The 16,925-nt window shown below is 47.7% G+C and overlaps 1 protein-coding gene across 5 annotated transcripts in view; it reads left to right on the top strand.

Annotated features, from left to right (window-relative positions):
* The window catches only part of ZFHX3 (zinc finger homeobox 3), a 243,686-nt gene that overhangs the window by 55,697 nt on the left and 171,064 nt on the right, over positions 1-16,925 (top strand). The window lies entirely within an intron of this gene.

Below are 16,925 nucleotides of genomic sequence, written 5' to 3'. Positions count from 1 at the left end.
GGTCCGGGAGTTATGGGCAGTAGTTCAGCGAAGTGGCTTTTTAGGTACAGAGCAGATAGAGGGGATGGGGATGGGGTGGGGTTGAAAAACAGTTTCCTCAGGAAGGACGAAACATACCCTTGTGCTGTTGGGTGTCTTACTGTCCTGCTGTATAGGAAGACGGGACACTTTTTCAGTCTTTCAGACCATATTATCTTTTGTGCAGTTGGTTTATTTTTAGAGTCACGATGAGGGCAGTTCGCTGTCCACGGACATGCTGCCTCTTGAGTTCTCGGTGGGGACTTTGCACGCTCCTCTGAAACACATTACATACATGTGTGGGCTGCTGGTGGGGGTGGCCTGTTGGGCGGGTCTGGTTGAGTTACCAGATCCTAGCAGATGATCATGCAGAACCCTTAGGGTAGGCTACTGGCCTGGCATCTTGAATTTGCTAAGTTCGAGGTGGGGCAGCTACGCTGTTTGGGGAGGGGAATGATTTTGAGTTGAGCAGGCCAGGGAGGGTGAGCTTGTGGGAGTGAGCGCACGCACGCACGCCAGCTGTGGAGCTGCCCTTGTGCGTCCTGCCTTTTTGCATTTCTTTCTGCTGCCTCTTTAAGGCTACTTGCTGTGTTCCTTCTGTGGCTGAAATGAAAGATTCTTGTGCAGGGCCATCTGCCTCCAGAGCTGGTGCTTTCCTGAATGGGGTCTTCCAGGCGGGCCATGGCTTTCTTTCTTCGCCCCTCTTCTTTATGTAGTGATTTCCTTTGGCAGCTGTCTGTCTCCTTACTCAGGTCCCACTTTTAATTAAAACCTGGAAAAGTGCTGGCCTCCCTCAGAAATGTTGCAGAGTTCCTCCTTTTGGCTGTGAGCAGATGCCTCTGTGTGGGTTGGGGTCCCCAGAAGCTCCCCACCCCATCCCCTGGGGGAGTTTTTGCAATCTTGGTCCAGCCTAGTTAGAAGCTGCAATTACTACTTGGTCGCTAATTACCCGGCCTCACATTAGATCAGTTTCCAGAGGGAGCTTGGAGCCTGTCAGCAAAGGTCAGCCTGAGGTCCTCTCACTAAACAGCCCTCTTGTGATAGCTGTACAAGGAAAAAGGCATTAAGGGGGAAGACTGGGGGCCAGCTCCAGGCTGCAGGGTCCTTGCTGGGGGGATGGGAGAGGGAGAAGAGCCATGGCTGACTAAAGGGGTCACGGAGGCTGATAACCCTTCTCATAACCTTCCTCAGAGAGCCTGGAGGAAGGTGCAGCCCTTTCATTGAGAGGCTGTGCTTCAGGGAGGACGAGGTAGATACACAGCGGAAACCAGGACGTGCCCGCTGCTGACTTTTAATGCTTGACTCTATTAGATCACTTCAGCCACAGCCTCTGAGAGGGGAGGTAGGGCCTGGGAACTCCCCAAATGTGGGGTGTCCTTTTTGTTACGTCTTTTTCCCTCCTGTATTATATTATTTGCTTGAAATTTTTCTGTTCATGGATTCCCCTATTAAAACCATAAATCCCTGCTCTAGCGTCATCCCAAGCAGTGACATCAGAGGAATCACAGGTTTGGGCTAGTCGTATTGGCTCAAACCTTAAATAGGTAATGATTTGAATTTAAAATGTTCACCCACACATCACCTAGCCTATGGACAGTGGTGCCTGTAGGACACGCTAGAAAATAATGGTGTAAAAGACACCAGTCCGGAAGTGTGAGTGCCAGTTTTCCTGGTCAGCATTGCTCTCATGAGATGTGAGACTAGTCTCCCTGCTTCTCTGAGCCTTAAAAATGAGGATGCGGTCTCCATTAGATTTTATGCACACTCTCTCTCCGTATGTGTATGTGTGTATAAAGATTAATAACTAACACGTATTAAGCATTTTCTGTGCTAAATATTTCAGTGTCTTATTAACACTTACAACCATATGGGGCACATATGATCTCTACACCCATTATAGACATGATGAACCCAAAGTAGGCTAAGAATTTGCAGCTTTTCAATGGCCTCTGTGCTGGAATGCCAGCCCAGGGCATATGCTTGTAGCCTGTTCTATACTATACTGTACTATACCATACTATACTACACTATACTATGTGTAGGGTTTTGTTTTGTTTTTTGTCGTTGACCCACTTCAAGGTGTTAGTTTAGAGCCTCTCTGATAGCCGCTTGTGGGGCATGTTAGATAAAAATCGTTTGAAGTGAGACGTGGAAAGAATAGTGCTCAGCTCCTCATGGGTGGATCTTTCTAAATTGCCTCAGCAGCTGCGGCACAGTCCTGAGTGCTCAGTTCCAGTCGTTCATTCAGCCCTTCCCTGGTTGGGACAGGCCTGGACTTCACTGTAGCTCCCCCGCTTCAAATCAGGGCCAGATCAGTACGCAGTCAGTGGGGGACCGGCAGGCAGGGATATGGTGCATTATGTTGATAAAGGGCTTGCAGCCTGGGCCCTGGGCTTCGGAGCAGTTTCAGAACTCCGTGTTCAGTCTCACTGCAGGTACAAGGCGTTGCCCCAGCATCAGAGGCTCTGGCACTGCCAGGACCCAGGAGGACACTGTGCCATCCTGACCCTCCCAAATAGTCGAAGGATGGTGGGTGCTGGGAGGTGTCACATGGGCCCCTCCATCACCTGGCATGGCAGCACTGCCCCCCCCCCCCCCATGGCCCCTCCCTCCACGCACTATTGTGGTCAGAGCTGTGTGCCCCTCTTTGGATTGGCTGAGTATGAAATGAGCCCCCAGCACATTCTGATTTGTATAACAAATGCGCAGAAACGAAAAGCACCCTCCGGGGTATTTTGTAAGTTAGGAGAGTTCGGCTGGGGGTGGGAAGGGGGTTACTGAATGAGCTCTGGAAGCTCTGGCAGCAGAAAGTTGGGAGGTAGAACCGGGCCTTCGCTTCGTGATTCCTCTTCCTTTCCAGAGCCCAGGGAGCCCCGGGCCTGCGTGTGAAACATGCCTTACAAAACCATTTTACCGAACTCCCACCCCCGGGTGCTGACTAACACCGCTTCCCCTCATATAACTTCTCATTCGTATAATTAACATATAATTTGATACCTGGAAATTCATGCTGGGTGGAGCTGGAAAGGATTACTCAGCTTTTAGCAATTCAGACTCTTGGCTTATAGGGTGCCGTGTGCTGCGTCCTGGTTCTCCTGTTACTGCTAACTTGTTTTGCCAGTATCCTTGCTACTTATTTCTTCCTTCTGTCCTGTGAAGATGAGGGAAAGTGATGATATAGTATTTTTTTTTTTTTTAAATCATTTTAACAACTGAAGGGTTGTGGACTGCCTGCCTTTCTAGTAAACGTGTTCTTAACTTTCTTCTTCCATGGGCTGGTGGAACGCAGTGGTGCTATAGTTTATTTCACTTCCTGTCTCTTCATCAAGGCAGTGCCATCAGTGTTAAAAAATGCAGTAAGTAATTATCAGGGAAGAATCAGGATGAAACATTAGGATGATTTTGCAATTTAAATTTAGAGTGTATGTTGATGTTTATAAGTTTTGTTGGAAAAATTACTTATTGTGTTGACACATGTATTCATGTGGGGGGAACACAGTTCTTAATATATATGATACCTGCCTATTGAAAGATAAACAGGCTGGGTGAACTCTCACCCAGAGCTGAGAATCAGCATAGCTGAAAGCCAATCAGGATATCTTGAAAATAATCTAAATATTCACATGCTTTGAAAGAGGACATTTAGCGCAGTACAGATAGAAAATCGTATCTGATGTGAACTCAGATGAAGGAAAAGAGTGAATCCCTTAGACATCGGTAGTCACAGCTTTCTGATCCATTGGGTCAAGAAGGATCCAGAGTCCTGGTCCCAGGTGAGCATGCCGTAGTCAGTGAGCTACAGGGGAGGTAGGAGTGGGGAGAGTAGGCTGGAGGCTGGCCATTTGTTCCCCACCACGGATTGTGCTTGTAAGCCTCTCAGGGTTTGCGAACTTGACTTTGGAAAGCTTCTAAATTTGTTCCTAGTAGGTTGATTTATTTTGTTGAGGTCAAATTAGAGCTAATGGCCCTAATGGTTTACAATGCTCCTAAATGGTTCTTAGCACTTAGGCGGGCTTGGCTGGCCATTGTGGGCGGGTTTCCAAGTGTGGACCATATCATTCCGAGGGTATGTTTTTTGTTGAAGTTATTGTTGAGAGTACAACTTATATGTGTGAATGAGGTTAAACGGTAACAGCAGAATTAGTCACACTTAATATTCAGCTTTCTCTTGGTATCAAATCCAGGGATGTGTCTGTGAACACGGGCCCCGTGGGCATATGGTGCGTGAGCAGGGCATCCAGCTGGGAGTTTAGTAGTTGATGGTTGTTTGTCCTCCGCCACTTTGCCTAGGAGTGTATTGTTCACGGAACGCAGTAACAGGGAAGCCTCAGATTTCCTCCTGCCGTTCCTGGTTGCCAGGTAGTTCCTGTAAGAGCGGGTAACCAGGTTAAACTAATCTCGGTGTGTCCCTTCCAGCCATGCTGTGCTATCTGTGAGTTCATGGCAAGGTCTTTGGCAAGGGGATTATACTCTGCATAAAACTGGCTCCAGTCTCCTTATTTCTGTGTGATTGTGAGTAGGGCGGAGCAGACAGGTGTCTACAAAGGAGCTGCATGTCTCTACTGGCCCACAGAGTTAGACCGTGCATGTGTGCATGCCATAGGCAGGCTCGGTGGGCAGTGATCTCCCAGGGCTGCGGGGGGCAGCTGACTCGGGAGAGGATCTGGAGGGTCAGGACTTCGGTCCCTAAGCTGAGGTTGTGGTGCAGGGTCAAGACAAGAGCGTTGGTTAACGATTTCTCCATGCTTTGGTTGAAAAGAAAGAAGCTGCCTCCAAATCATCTTTCTTTGGCTCGTCAGCTCTGAGAGTAGTGCCCCTAAGTTGCAAACGTGGTTTTGAAGGCCAAGTCCAGTTGAATTCTGTTATGGGTAAAATTCTGCTGGTCACTACGGACTGAGCCACCGCTCTTGAGGGTTGAGTGAGGAATGGGGGCTTTGCCTTCTCATTGCTAATGGAACGGCTACTGGCTTCTTCTCAAAACTTGAGTTCCTTTTCTTCTTCTTGAACACTCTGAAAACACACTTTTGTATCTTTTCAAGCTTTGCATCCTGAAGCGACCATACTTATTCTCCGGAGCCAGTGAATTTTCCCTGAAACAGTTCGAAGAGCATGAATGCACCCTGTGAGATGCTTACTTCTGTTGAGAAACATTTCCACATTCATCCAGTTCATCTTAAAAATACTATCACAGACATCATTCACAGTGCCATTAATCCAGAGACTTGGGTCTCAAGGCACATGGCTGTGTTTATAAACCAAGGAGTTAATTGGGCTGTTAATAAAATGAAGCTGTTGCGTTGGACGTAATAGAATTCGAGACATGAGTCCAGTGTAGCAGCCAGAGTCGCCCGTGAATTGTGTCTGCAGAAATGCATTCTAGAATCAGCATTTGACCGTGTTCAGTTAGTTCCATGGCCACCAAGTTCTCCAGAGAAGTTTTAATTACAAACCAAGGTGATGTGGTTTCTTAAATGTGCTGTAACAAATGGATGTTAGCTCAAGTAGCCCTGAGCAGCCCCCTCCGTCAATAAAACCCCATAATTATCACGTGGCGGGCTCTGAGGAGGAAATCTTAACGCCCTGAGTGTCTAGTCGGCTGTGCTTCCGGCCTCCCTTTCCTGAAGTTGGGGGCAGGGCAAGAGTGTGGAAGGTGAGCCCTTTCCTCAGAGGCCGCTGAGAGTCATGACACACCCGGGACAGGCCCTGGTGCTGTCCCAGGGAAGAACATGTTCATAGCCCTGGGGGCGAGGTCTGCTTTTTGGTGGTGGGCCAGGGGTGAGATTTTGGGGGAGGAAGGGTGGTTGAAATGGAAGACCTTGAAATGGCAAATCTTTATTAGTTTTGTAAACAGCTTTAGGAAGCACTGGGAGCATCTTGCAGGGACCCTGCAATTATCATAATAAACAGTTTTATCATCTGCTTGGCAATCAATATTGTGGCTTATGCTGCTTTAGTATCTCAGTGGTATTGATTACCTTAACAACTGTGCTGCGGTCAGCTTCCATTAACCCCTGCTCTGCTGGCAGGGCCTGTGCCTTCCCTGGTTGGATGGAAGACTGCTCAGGTCCCAGCCCAGACAAGTGCCAGCCAGAGAGTCACACACAAGGTGCCCAACAGAAGGAAGCGTTTTTAAACAGGGAAGCTAAATGCAACTTTTTAAAGGCATCTTGTGTGTGTGTGTGTGTGTGTGTGAAGACAGCGTATAAAACAATGATAGCGGTGAGGTTTCAGCTGTGACTCGGGAATTTGAATGTTAAGGGCAAACATCCTGGTTCTTCCCTGCCTTGGCTCTGCCCAGTGGTCCTCTCCACCCCACCCCACCCTCCCCATGTTGGAACTGAGGACTGCAGTGCTGACGCCCTTATGTAACGGGCATTCCTGGGACGCGTTGAGCATTTTGCTTTGCAATCCACGTTGTACTTTTAGAGAGAAACCACTTAACTTGGGGGCATCTAGTTCTAGGATTCAGGTTCCTCTGGGCTAGTGAGTGTCTGAAGTGACATGGTCAATCATAAGATGACAGAAAGCTGGAGATGGATTTTGGTGCCACTTTAGGTTATATCACTCTCACTGGCTGTCCCCTGTCTCTGGTCTGGTTCCTGTTTACAACACCCTTTTCTCTGGATGAAACAAAGGCACCAAGGATACTTAGCTCTAGAGAGCAACTGGGATGGAGTTCCCAGACCCAGCGGGTAGTTAAGGATTAGGTCGTGGTAAGTGACAGTCATCCAGAAACTTTCAGGACAAGATCTTGCTAGCAGCAGTGGGGGTGATGGTGGTGTGTGTGTGTGTGTTGACTTTTTATGTTGCTTTTATGCTGCTCTATTTTGTTTTGTTTTAAATGAGAAATATGTATACATGTGTACACGTGTGTGTGTGTGTGTGTGTGTATGTATGTATTCATCTATAAAATGAGTATAAATGAAGTTGGGTGGGTGAGGTTGCACACCATATTCAGCACCTTAACCTCTTTAGGCCAGTTTTAGTGCAAACTGTCATGGGGGTCTTTTTAAAATAATTATTTATTTATTCATTTATTTATTGGCTGCGTTGGGTCTTTGTTGCTGCGCATGGGCTTTCTCTAGTTGCGGTGAGTGGGGGCTAGTCCTCATTGCGGTGCGCAGGCTTCTCATTGCAGTGGCTTCTCTTGTTGCGGAGCACAGGCTCTAGGCGTGAGGGCTTCAGTAGTTGCAGCACGTGGGCTCAGTAGTTGTGGCTTGCGGGCTCTAGAGCGCAGGCTCAGTCGTTGTGGTGCATGGGCTTTGTTGTTCTGCGGCATGTGGGATCTTCCCGGAGCAGAGATCGAACTCGTGTCCCCTGCATTGGCAGGCGGATTCTTAACCACTGCGCCACCAGGGAAGTCCCCATAGGGGTCTTTATCATTATAGACCACACATAGGTGCTGTTCAGCCTGAGTGACATTGACCTCTAGTGAGAAGCCAGCTACTACATCTAGGAATCAGTTTTTAAAGTTGGTGAGTTTCATGGAGTTGTTGGGGAGTGCAGGAAGAGGAGGAGGTGGCAATAGTTGGGCTAGGGGGAGGGTGAACTGCTTTGGCAGCTGTCACCTTCCTGCCCTTCTTGCCAGGCTGTTGCCTCTGGCTTCCTTATTCCTCATGGCTGCCCAGGAGGATCCAGGAATGGAAATTTATAACATGGGGAAGAGGCCAGTTGGTATGCGATGAAGGCAAGGGCTGTGGACTGAGCTTGGAGAAATGTAGGTAGGTACAGGCAAGGGGGTTGCAGGTGTATGGGATTCCAGGTCATGGGACTCAAGTCCCAAGCAGATAAGGGTCCATATAAGAGATGGTGAGGAAGCCAGGCCATAAAGTCTGGGTAGCAAGATGTAGGGCTGTAGGCTCTGTCTGGTGAGGCCCAGGGTAGCAATAGCAGACGTGACTGTAGTATCCAGCCACAGGCTTGACGATCAGGGCTGAGCCCACAGATGGCAGTGAGTAGACAGACCTGTGTAGGTGAGGGAACGGCCCCAGGGAGTAATGGTGAGACGTTGGTGGGCGTGGTCCTCTAGATGCGGTTGGAGAGTCTACCCAGGGCCATAGCCTAAGCAGGCGTTCCCTTCTGACCCCACTCTGTCAGGTCACCCTCTCTCTGACTGGGATGTCAAGGGATGCCCATCACGGTCTTGTATTCTGGATCCACCCACGTCTGTCCTCAATGTCCCTTTGTCACTTTGGTTCCAAAAGTTGGAAAGTTTTACTTTAAGCATAATGTTCTTCCTAAAATGTTGGTTAGATCAGTCAGTTAGGCTTAGAGGGTAGGCAGCGGTTAAGTTGACCAAAGTTCCATTACTTTCCATCATGATAGGGATTGTAGCTCAAAAGGCTTCCACCGTGATGGCAGAGGGTAGACCAGATGGCCCTTACCTGTAGAATAAGCAACATTCATGATGGGGATGAAACCCCCATATTTAGTTTTATGTAGATTTGTGCACTTTGGATTAAAATGCAGTACTACTGTGGCCCAAATCACCCTTTGCGTTACCCCACTGGTTTTAACTTGAACTCTGTGTTGATACTAGCTCTTCTGAGTTTGACCTCATTCACAAGGAGCCTCCTAGATGTTGACAGCTTTGCTCTTTTCACAAATAGGTTTTTGAGCCATGTGGTCAGACTTTCGGGCAGTAGTATTGTCCATGTGGTAGAGGATGTTTTAGAGGGAGACACATTCTGTGTAAAATTTTAAGACTTAATGTCTTGCATCAAAGTTCTTGGCTGTGTGGAGCAACACGGTATTTGGTGTTATTTATAACTCTGCTTTTTAGGTGTGAGCAGTGCAGTGAAATATCTTTTTTTGGGTCTTTGGTATACTCAGATTTTTTTCTTATTTAAAAGATGAAATGTGAACTTTGAAGGGTTTGGAAAGATGATTCTTTTTCAGGAAGTGATGTCTTCATAGAGAAAAGAACACTGGAGTAGAAACTGGAGAATGGGTCCTGGTTCCTGATTTGCTGCTAACCAGCTGGTGACTTTGGGAAAGAATGACTCATAGTAGTCACTCTAATGTTTTAGAAACTTTTTAAACCTATCAAGTCTGAATTATAGTTCCTATTCTCTCTACTTAACAAGACAAGGTTGTTGGTGGCCAAATGAGAAATGAATATAAGAGTGTTTGAAAATGTATAAACCACCGTATAAATCGAAGGAGCATTGTTGTCTGTTCCTGGGGAAGTTGGTACTGGGTGTGACTGTTTTCTTGGTCAAATACTAATGCTACTGTGAAAAAGTTATTTGCAAAGAGTATTTCCCAGGAAGCGGCAGGATGGTGATGGGCAGGTGTGAGCCCACATATGGCAAGAAGCCCGCTTATCGTTGGGTCATCCTACTTGAAGCACAAGAGGACCAGCCCAGTGGGAACCAGTTCAGTTCAGACTTTACAGAGCAATTAAGGTGACTTATAAAACATTCATACTGAGATGAAAAACAGTGAGCTCAAAAACAATGGTTGGTAAACATTGCCTTCTTTTGTAAATTCACTGGAAGTGTTTAAAATTATTTTGTAACCCACTAAATCCACCAGTGGAGGCTTTTCACTTATCAATGGATGTGTTTTCCTTAATCAGAGTTTGACTCCATGCTCTAAATCAAGCTCTTACATGATCTTAGGTTGTTACATGGGGCCCATTTTTGCTCAGTAATGATAGTGATAGTTGCCATGTGTGAACCTGTCAGGGACTGTGCCCAGAGCGTGATGCATGTTACCTCTTCCTGTATTAGTGACAGGGTGGTGCCCCGTACCTTCTAAGGGTAGGAGTAAGGGTGGGGTCAGCAAATGGTGAGTTTTGAACAAGATTTACAGGCATCTGGGGCCTAAGGTACTTCTTTGGAGTCCTTTAGCGCTTCTAAAGAAAGAAGAATCCATATTTCCTTGAAAAAAGGCTTAGCTTGCCATGAATATGTCAACTCAAGGCTGAGAAGCTTGGCTCTGGCCAGTGCTGTTCTTTTTTCAGAAGATACTCCTGAACCTGGTAAAGACAGAGCTTTCTTCTGTAAAAGAAAAAAAAATGTGTTCTATGTAAAAAAGAAAATAATATGATGAACCCCATCACCTAGCCTGGACAACAATTCACTTTTTGTTGGATTTGTTTAATCTTTTTGTTCATTGGCTTTGATTTTAGAGCTAATCGAAGATATGATGCTTCATCATTTTCTTAGGTGATAATAATATGTCGACATTAACACCTTCTTAACACCATCAGATCCCAAATTGCTATTCAGACTTATCTGATTGTTCCCAGAATGAGGCAGTTCATTTTTTAGAATGGGCATCCAAATGAGGTCTACCTAGTACATTTCGTTGTTTGGTTCTTAGGTCTCTTAATGTAGATCCGCCTCCTTGCCTCCACATGTGTCCCCCCAGCCAGCACATGGATTTTGAAGGATGATGGGGAGTAGCTATGTGAGGTAGAAGGGCACTGTCAGTGTGGTGTGAAATTACCCAGGTCCTCTTTCCAGCCCTGCCATTGACCAGCTATCTGACCTTGGACAAACCACCAACACCCTCTGGGGTCATGATTCTAGTCCATCAAAGGAGGCAGTGAGACTGAATGGCCTCAAACTCAAGCCTTCTTATTATGACCTCCTCGAAGGTACTGCTTGCTACCTAATCCTTATCCCAACTTTTGTAATTGAGAAATTATTGGTGCTAAATAATCCTGAGCGATTGGCTTGTTCTTTTTCTCTTGGACATTGTGAATAGTGTACTTTAAACAGGGTTATTATGTTTTCCTTCTGGACTTTCGGAAAGCTTAGAGCCAGATTTATGCCTCCAGGTGTTGGTTGTTCTTGTATGAGTCTTAAGTCTCATTTTTGGCTCACATTTTCCCTCCACGGTTGTTTATTCTTTCTTCTTTTGCCCTGGCCTCAATTTGTGCTATCCTGTTGTGTATTCCTGTAAGCAGTGTGAATAAATGACCACGTGCTGGGTGTTCTCATGTGACTCTGACCTCATCTGCAAGCTCATTCACCCAGGGTCCCTGTCTCGATGTGTTCTCTGTTCTGTTGTGCCACAGATTAGGTGCTCAACAAAAATGTACTGATAGATTTTGATTTGACGTATAGTCATCATTTATGCATTTCCAATTTTTTTTTTCCATTTTAGTGGTGAAGAGTTGTTTGGAACAGTATTAATTCTGTGAGTGTAGCCTGGTCCTTCTCTGATTCACGTTTCATATGGCAAAACAGCCAAAGGAGGTCTGGTGAGCCACCTCGCTGATGGGTTTTTTGTTTTTTTTTTTTGGTAGAACTTGTCTTTTTGAGTAGCTCCTCGCTGTTTTTTCCCCTAGGCCTTTGGTGAGTGAAACGATATTTGCTGGGCAAACAGTTGGGGGACGGGGTCTTAACTGCTAAAACAGTTGCCATTCTATGCATTCTGAAGAGTCCACCTCTGGTTCCAGCCTTGGACACAAGGAGCGCTGTTGTTGAGATGTGTAGGGTGATGGAGGTGGATGTATCAGTCAGTCATCTGCTGTACCTGGATCAAAGCAGACTAGGCAGTCAGACATGCTTTATGCTAAGACTCACGCGTGAGTGAGCGAGTCCTCGCGTCAGCTCTCACGCAGCCTGCCTTTGCTGTCTGGGAGGCAGTGCTAACTCTCAGGAAGGCACTGGTCCCAACTGGCTATCTCCCTTACCTCTCAGGACCTCTGCTTCCTTGACTGTCCAGGAGAGAGAAGGATGTCTCTCCTGCAGCGTTAGAGGAGGATCTGAGTCTGTGCTCGTTGAGCCCCGGTATACAGTAGGCGCTCAATAAAGACATGGTAGGTGCCCTCAGGAGCATCTCTGAGTGGTTGGGAGACGTATTTACAACCATTCCTAGTGGCCTCCTCTTTTCTCGTTTGTGGCACTTGGAAAGGGATCCTTTAAAGCATTGGTTTTGAGGGTCTGTGGGGCGTGGTTTTGAGGACTCCTGTTGTGGATCCCTGGGTGACTTCTCTCTCATCCGCAGAGAACTGAGGTGCCCTTGTTGGTTGAAGGAGTCCTGCTGATGTTCCTCTCCCAGCCAGACACCCTCCCAGGCCAGCAGCGAGGTCTTGATCCTTTCACCCTCCTGTTGAGGTGCATCTGAGCCTCTGCTGCGTGCAGACTTAGTTCAGAGGAAGATGAGACCCCTGGGGGGTCCTGGGTGTGGCGAGGAAGTTGAGGCTCATGGCTTGCAAGTTTTCTTCTAATGGAATTTCCCATCACTTACTGCCCTGCTGATTTCTGATCAATGAAAATGAAATTGCATCACCTCCTCAGAGGCTCCACGTATGCCTGCTGCTTCCCGCTGTGTCAGTTCCGGTAAAATAATCTCATCAGGCGTGCGAGAGGGTAATAGGAAATAAAAATAAAAACCTACAATTAGCAAGAGGGCTTGCAGCTGAGTAACACTTTCCATCCCAGAGGCAGAAAGGCTGGGGAGTGAATGCTTAGGAAAGATTCCCTTCAAAAGAAAAAGAAGAAAGAAAAGAATAGAAGATTCCCTTTTTCCTCTCCCTTCTTTTTCCTTTCTTGCCCTGAGCTCTTTCTCCCCCACCCTTTGTGTGTAGATGGTTTAAAATTGTGTGCAGGTTTTTCCTGCTGTCCGTGTGAGGTCAGTAGAATTGCTGTGTGATAGGCACACACAAGGGTGGTTTTCGCTTTTTTCTCTCCCCAGTGCCCCGGTCCCCCCTGACAGACACCAAGTGAATTACAGAAATTTCAGCTTCTGCCGCTGACCTGTGACAGGAAACCAGATGGTTGGGGGTGGGGTGGGGGGGGGTGGACCACTTGAAGCCAAGTTAAGGTTGGTGAATAGGCTTCTCAGAGCTGGTTCATTTTAATTCCTAGACTTCATGCTTCAATTATCAGTCCATTAAGAACCAGGCTCCCCCCTCTGTGTTATTCCCCGAAACTCCCAGGACCATGTTGTGACCATGAGGAGGTTCTGTTGAAGAGCATTGTTTGGTCACGTGGAAGCTGGAGCGTGGGGACAGCCCTGCCCAGTGCCTCCGGATAAGACGTGGGGAGGGTGGACTGCCTCCCAGACGTTCTGCTGCTGCTGCGTGTGTGCAGAGCCTCTCAGGTCGCTGGCTCCAGCCTAAAGAGGAACCGAGGCTGGAGAAACAGGGTGGAGGATGCACAGGGCAGGTGAGGATGAGAGAGAACCTGTTGGATCCCCTGAGGGGAGCCAGTAGAAATGAAATCGTATCATCTCTTGTCAATTCGACAACGTCCAAGGAGAAGATGTGCTTACCTGAAGGCCGGTTCAGTGGTTCTGGCAGTTTTTCATACGTTATTTGGGGGACAGCACGCTTTCCTCCTGGGTCATCAGGAAATTGTCCATCTCAAACATCCCTAAGGTTCCTTTAACCACTGACTCCCGTGCAGGTTGAGGGTGAGACCCTTGAGAGGGATGAGCACGGCTGGGGGTCGTGGTAGGGGTGGACCCAGGTCTGGGGGGCTTTGGTGTCCCCAGCACATAGGCACTCAGGGCAGTTGCACAACTTGCCAAACCATACGTTGCAAGAGTCGAGCCATGTTTTTAAATGCGGTGGATGTCAGAGGTCATCACTGGCCACATCTGCTTAATAAAAGGACAGATGCTGGCCTTAGAGCAGGAAGGCTCTGGGATGCGGGCAGTGGTAACCTGGATAACTGTGTTGATACCCTGAATCCAGCAGCACGTGAAGTTCTCTGTCTCTCCCTGCTCGCGCTCTGCCTGGAGGGTCACCGCCATCCATTTTGCATATCTGGCCTCTAATGAGGGTAAGCTAGTAGGAGTCTGTATTGATGGGAGGGATGCTGTGTATATTGTAGGCACTCAATAAATGTGTTGTGTGAATGAATAAAAATCATTAGAGCAGCCAGTGAATTTTGGGCCAAGCATGACTCACAGGAGTTTAAAGCTAAGACCGAGGGGGTCAGAACTCCAGTCGCCTCTTTATTATTGTGGCCTAAGAACCTGGCCCTGTTAACGGGCCAGGTTGGATCCCCCAGTCTCAGTGTGGCTTCACACTGGGGTCTTTCAGAGCTGCGGGAACAGTTTCTACCAACTTGCTCTTGCTCTGGCGCTGTCCAGGGTTAGGGCTGCTGGCTGGAAGTTTTGGTGGGACGAGCTGAGCTCTAGGGGTGAGAGGAGAGAGGGTGCCGCTTCAGAAGCCGAGGTTCTTGATGTTAACATGCATTTTTCATGTGTTTGTGTGTTTGCACAGATAGGTTTCTCTTCTCTCATCTTAGACACTTAGCACAGGGTCTTGATCTACATTGATCACTTTTTATTACTTGAACTGGCAATTCCCCCCCAGGGATCAGCCCTAACCAGGGTATTCAGGAAGCCATTAAGGAAAAATATGTAACCACACTCATTCCCAAGCTCAATGGTTCAGTCTTAGCAGTGCCTTGGATAGGAGACTTTCAAGCATAATTAATCCAAGTCCTATTTAACATGGCCTTAGTGGTTCTTCACAGCAGCTGTTGACCCAAAAGCAGCATTTGGAGCAGCAAGAGGAGAAAGACCACCTGGGTCCTTTGTGCTGAGTTTGTGAGGATGTCATTGTTACCCACAGTCACTTGGTTCTTCTGGTGGCTTCTGGAGGGTTAAGGAAGTGCGAACTCTCAGATTCTTACACTTGAAGAAGAAATTTTCCTTTGTTGTTTTGCCTGATTCCCAGGGCCACTCTTTGAAGTGGCCAGTGGTAAATATGTCTCAATCTGTTTTTCTTGATTAAAAGTATCGGTGCAAATAATTGGCTTCCTGATTACCATGTGGGAGGGAGAAGGGGCTGTGAGGAGCAGGAGACATAATAGTTAAGTTCCACTACCCCCACCCTGCAACCACCACACCCACCCATCACCCAACACCTAGTTGGGTTTTAAGCTTTGGAATTTGGAAGTCCTTCAAGCACACCCAGAGGGCGAACAGGATCTGTACCCTCTTTAATCCATCTTGAAGTCCTCCAAGATCACCATGACTTCTGTTCCACTTTACCATAAGGAAGGGAATTGAAATGAAAAATAACTCCTTAGGCCTCTAGGATTTAAAGACGACCCAGTAGGAAATGTGCGTCTCAAACCTTTGGTTGAGTAAAAGGAAGCTGTCGAGGAGGAAATTCTGTGATGGGATTGCCGTCTGCAGTGTGCTTTCCGCATGGGGAGTTGGGGGGGAGGCTGGCTACACACCGCCTGGAGGATGTCAACCAAGGTGCCCCCTTGCTGAGGCCTGGGGAGGACCCCGTGCATTTGTTTTCCCTCCCCTCTTGGTGCCCGTGCCAGTGGCTGGGCCGCACAGCCTCCACTCCTGCTTTATTTAGTGGTACCTCTTGCTCCCTGCTGCTTGAAAAGCTGTTTATGCGAACGAGCCAGGGAAGATCTGAGGACCTCGCTGTGCCTGCACTGGTGAGAGGCCCTGTGTGTGTGTGTGTTGCCCCATTAATGAGCCTTCGAAGGGCAACCCTTGTTTGTTTTGTCATGATGCCAACTCCGGAGCCTCGTGCCAGAGCGTGCTGCCGATGGCGAGCCCGCCATGTGGCTTTCTTCCTGCTGAGCGGAAAACACACTCCTTTTTCAGAGAGTCATGTTGGAGATGAGCGTTAAGGGAGACTTTCCTTCCGTAAGGCCGCCTCTCACCTCACCCTTCCCAGGCTTCCCGCTCATCCCTGAACAACAGGTGGCAGATTTAGCAGAGAGCAGGAGTTCCTCTGTCCAGGAAGGTTGCGTGGGGCTTCCCAGGTGTGCTGCAGGACCAGAGAAAAGCAGCTAATAGATGATTCATTTGTTCTCACATAGATCAGATCCGTGTAAAAGAAAGCTTAAGGTCCATGGCTGCTTCTACCTGCATTCCAGAAACAGAAAGTGTGAACAAAGAATCTGCCCAGCTCAGTGTCTCAAGGTCTGTGCAGCCTCGGACCCCCCCCCCCCCCCCCGCAGTGTCTCCTGCTATTCAAATTAAATGTTCTGCTGACCACGAACTACTTCATTCGAACCTCTTATGCTAGTGAGCATACCTTGGATAGCTCTTTCCATGAGGCAGAAACCTTGTGTGTAGTTCATACCTGATTTCCCTCACTCTCCCCGCAAAACCCAGAATGACGTTTAGGGATTTGCTTGGCTTCCTGGATTTCCGTTTCACTGACCATCTATTTAGGATGGCTGGAACGAGGGCTGCCTCTGTAGACGTCACACCTTCTGGATGTCTGGAATAGGAAATCACAAAACAGCAAAATACTCAGGTGTCATACCTGAGCCCCAGAATTAGGATGAGTGGGTCTTTGGTGATCAGTTATATGTTGTGTTGTGATCAGCACGCTCCCACTGCTGTTATTTAAGACGCTTCCTAGGAAGAGAGTGCTCTTAAACCAAGGCTTTTGTCCATTCTTCATGCTTAGCACTGTGCTATGGGACGAACAGAATGATAAGCTGATTTTTGCCTTCAAGCAGCTTATAGTCCAGTTGTAGAGACGAAAGTAACCAAGGTGAAACAAGGAGAGATTGTGTTAGTGTCTGTGTGGTGGTGATTACTGTCAGCGTTCAGAGAGGAGAGAGAGTTTTGTGGGTTTGAGTGATAGGAGGGGAGTTTGTTGCCTCCGTGGAAGTGGAGCTTGTGCTTCTTAAAGGACGTCCAAGGTTTGGGTAAATGGTGAGGAAGAGAGAGGACATCCGCAGGGCTTGGGGCTGGCAGAAACAGAGGCAAGAATGTGATGATGGAGTGGAAGACCCCTGCTGTTGTAGAAGTGAGAGAGCTGATTGATGAATAGTGTGGGGGTCAGTTTTAGAGTGTTTTTAAAACCAGTCTGGAGAGCATCAGTTTGAATATTTTGGCAGTTGTCTCTTGCATAGGAAAGGCACTGGGTGAACATGACAGCAGGAAGGCTAGAATGATCTTTCCTTTCTGTTTTCTGGAATCAAGGATGGTCCCAAGAGTTCCATCTG

The sequence above is a fragment of the Hippopotamus amphibius genome, chromosome 16 (assembly GCF_030028045.1).
Source record: "Hippopotamus amphibius kiboko isolate mHipAmp2 chromosome 16, mHipAmp2.hap2, whole genome shotgun sequence".
Taxonomy (NCBI): Eukaryota; Metazoa; Chordata; class Mammalia; order Artiodactyla; family Hippopotamidae; genus Hippopotamus; species Hippopotamus amphibius.
Note: the sequence above shows the minus strand (reverse complement) of the source record. Positions and strands in the feature narration are given on the sequence as shown.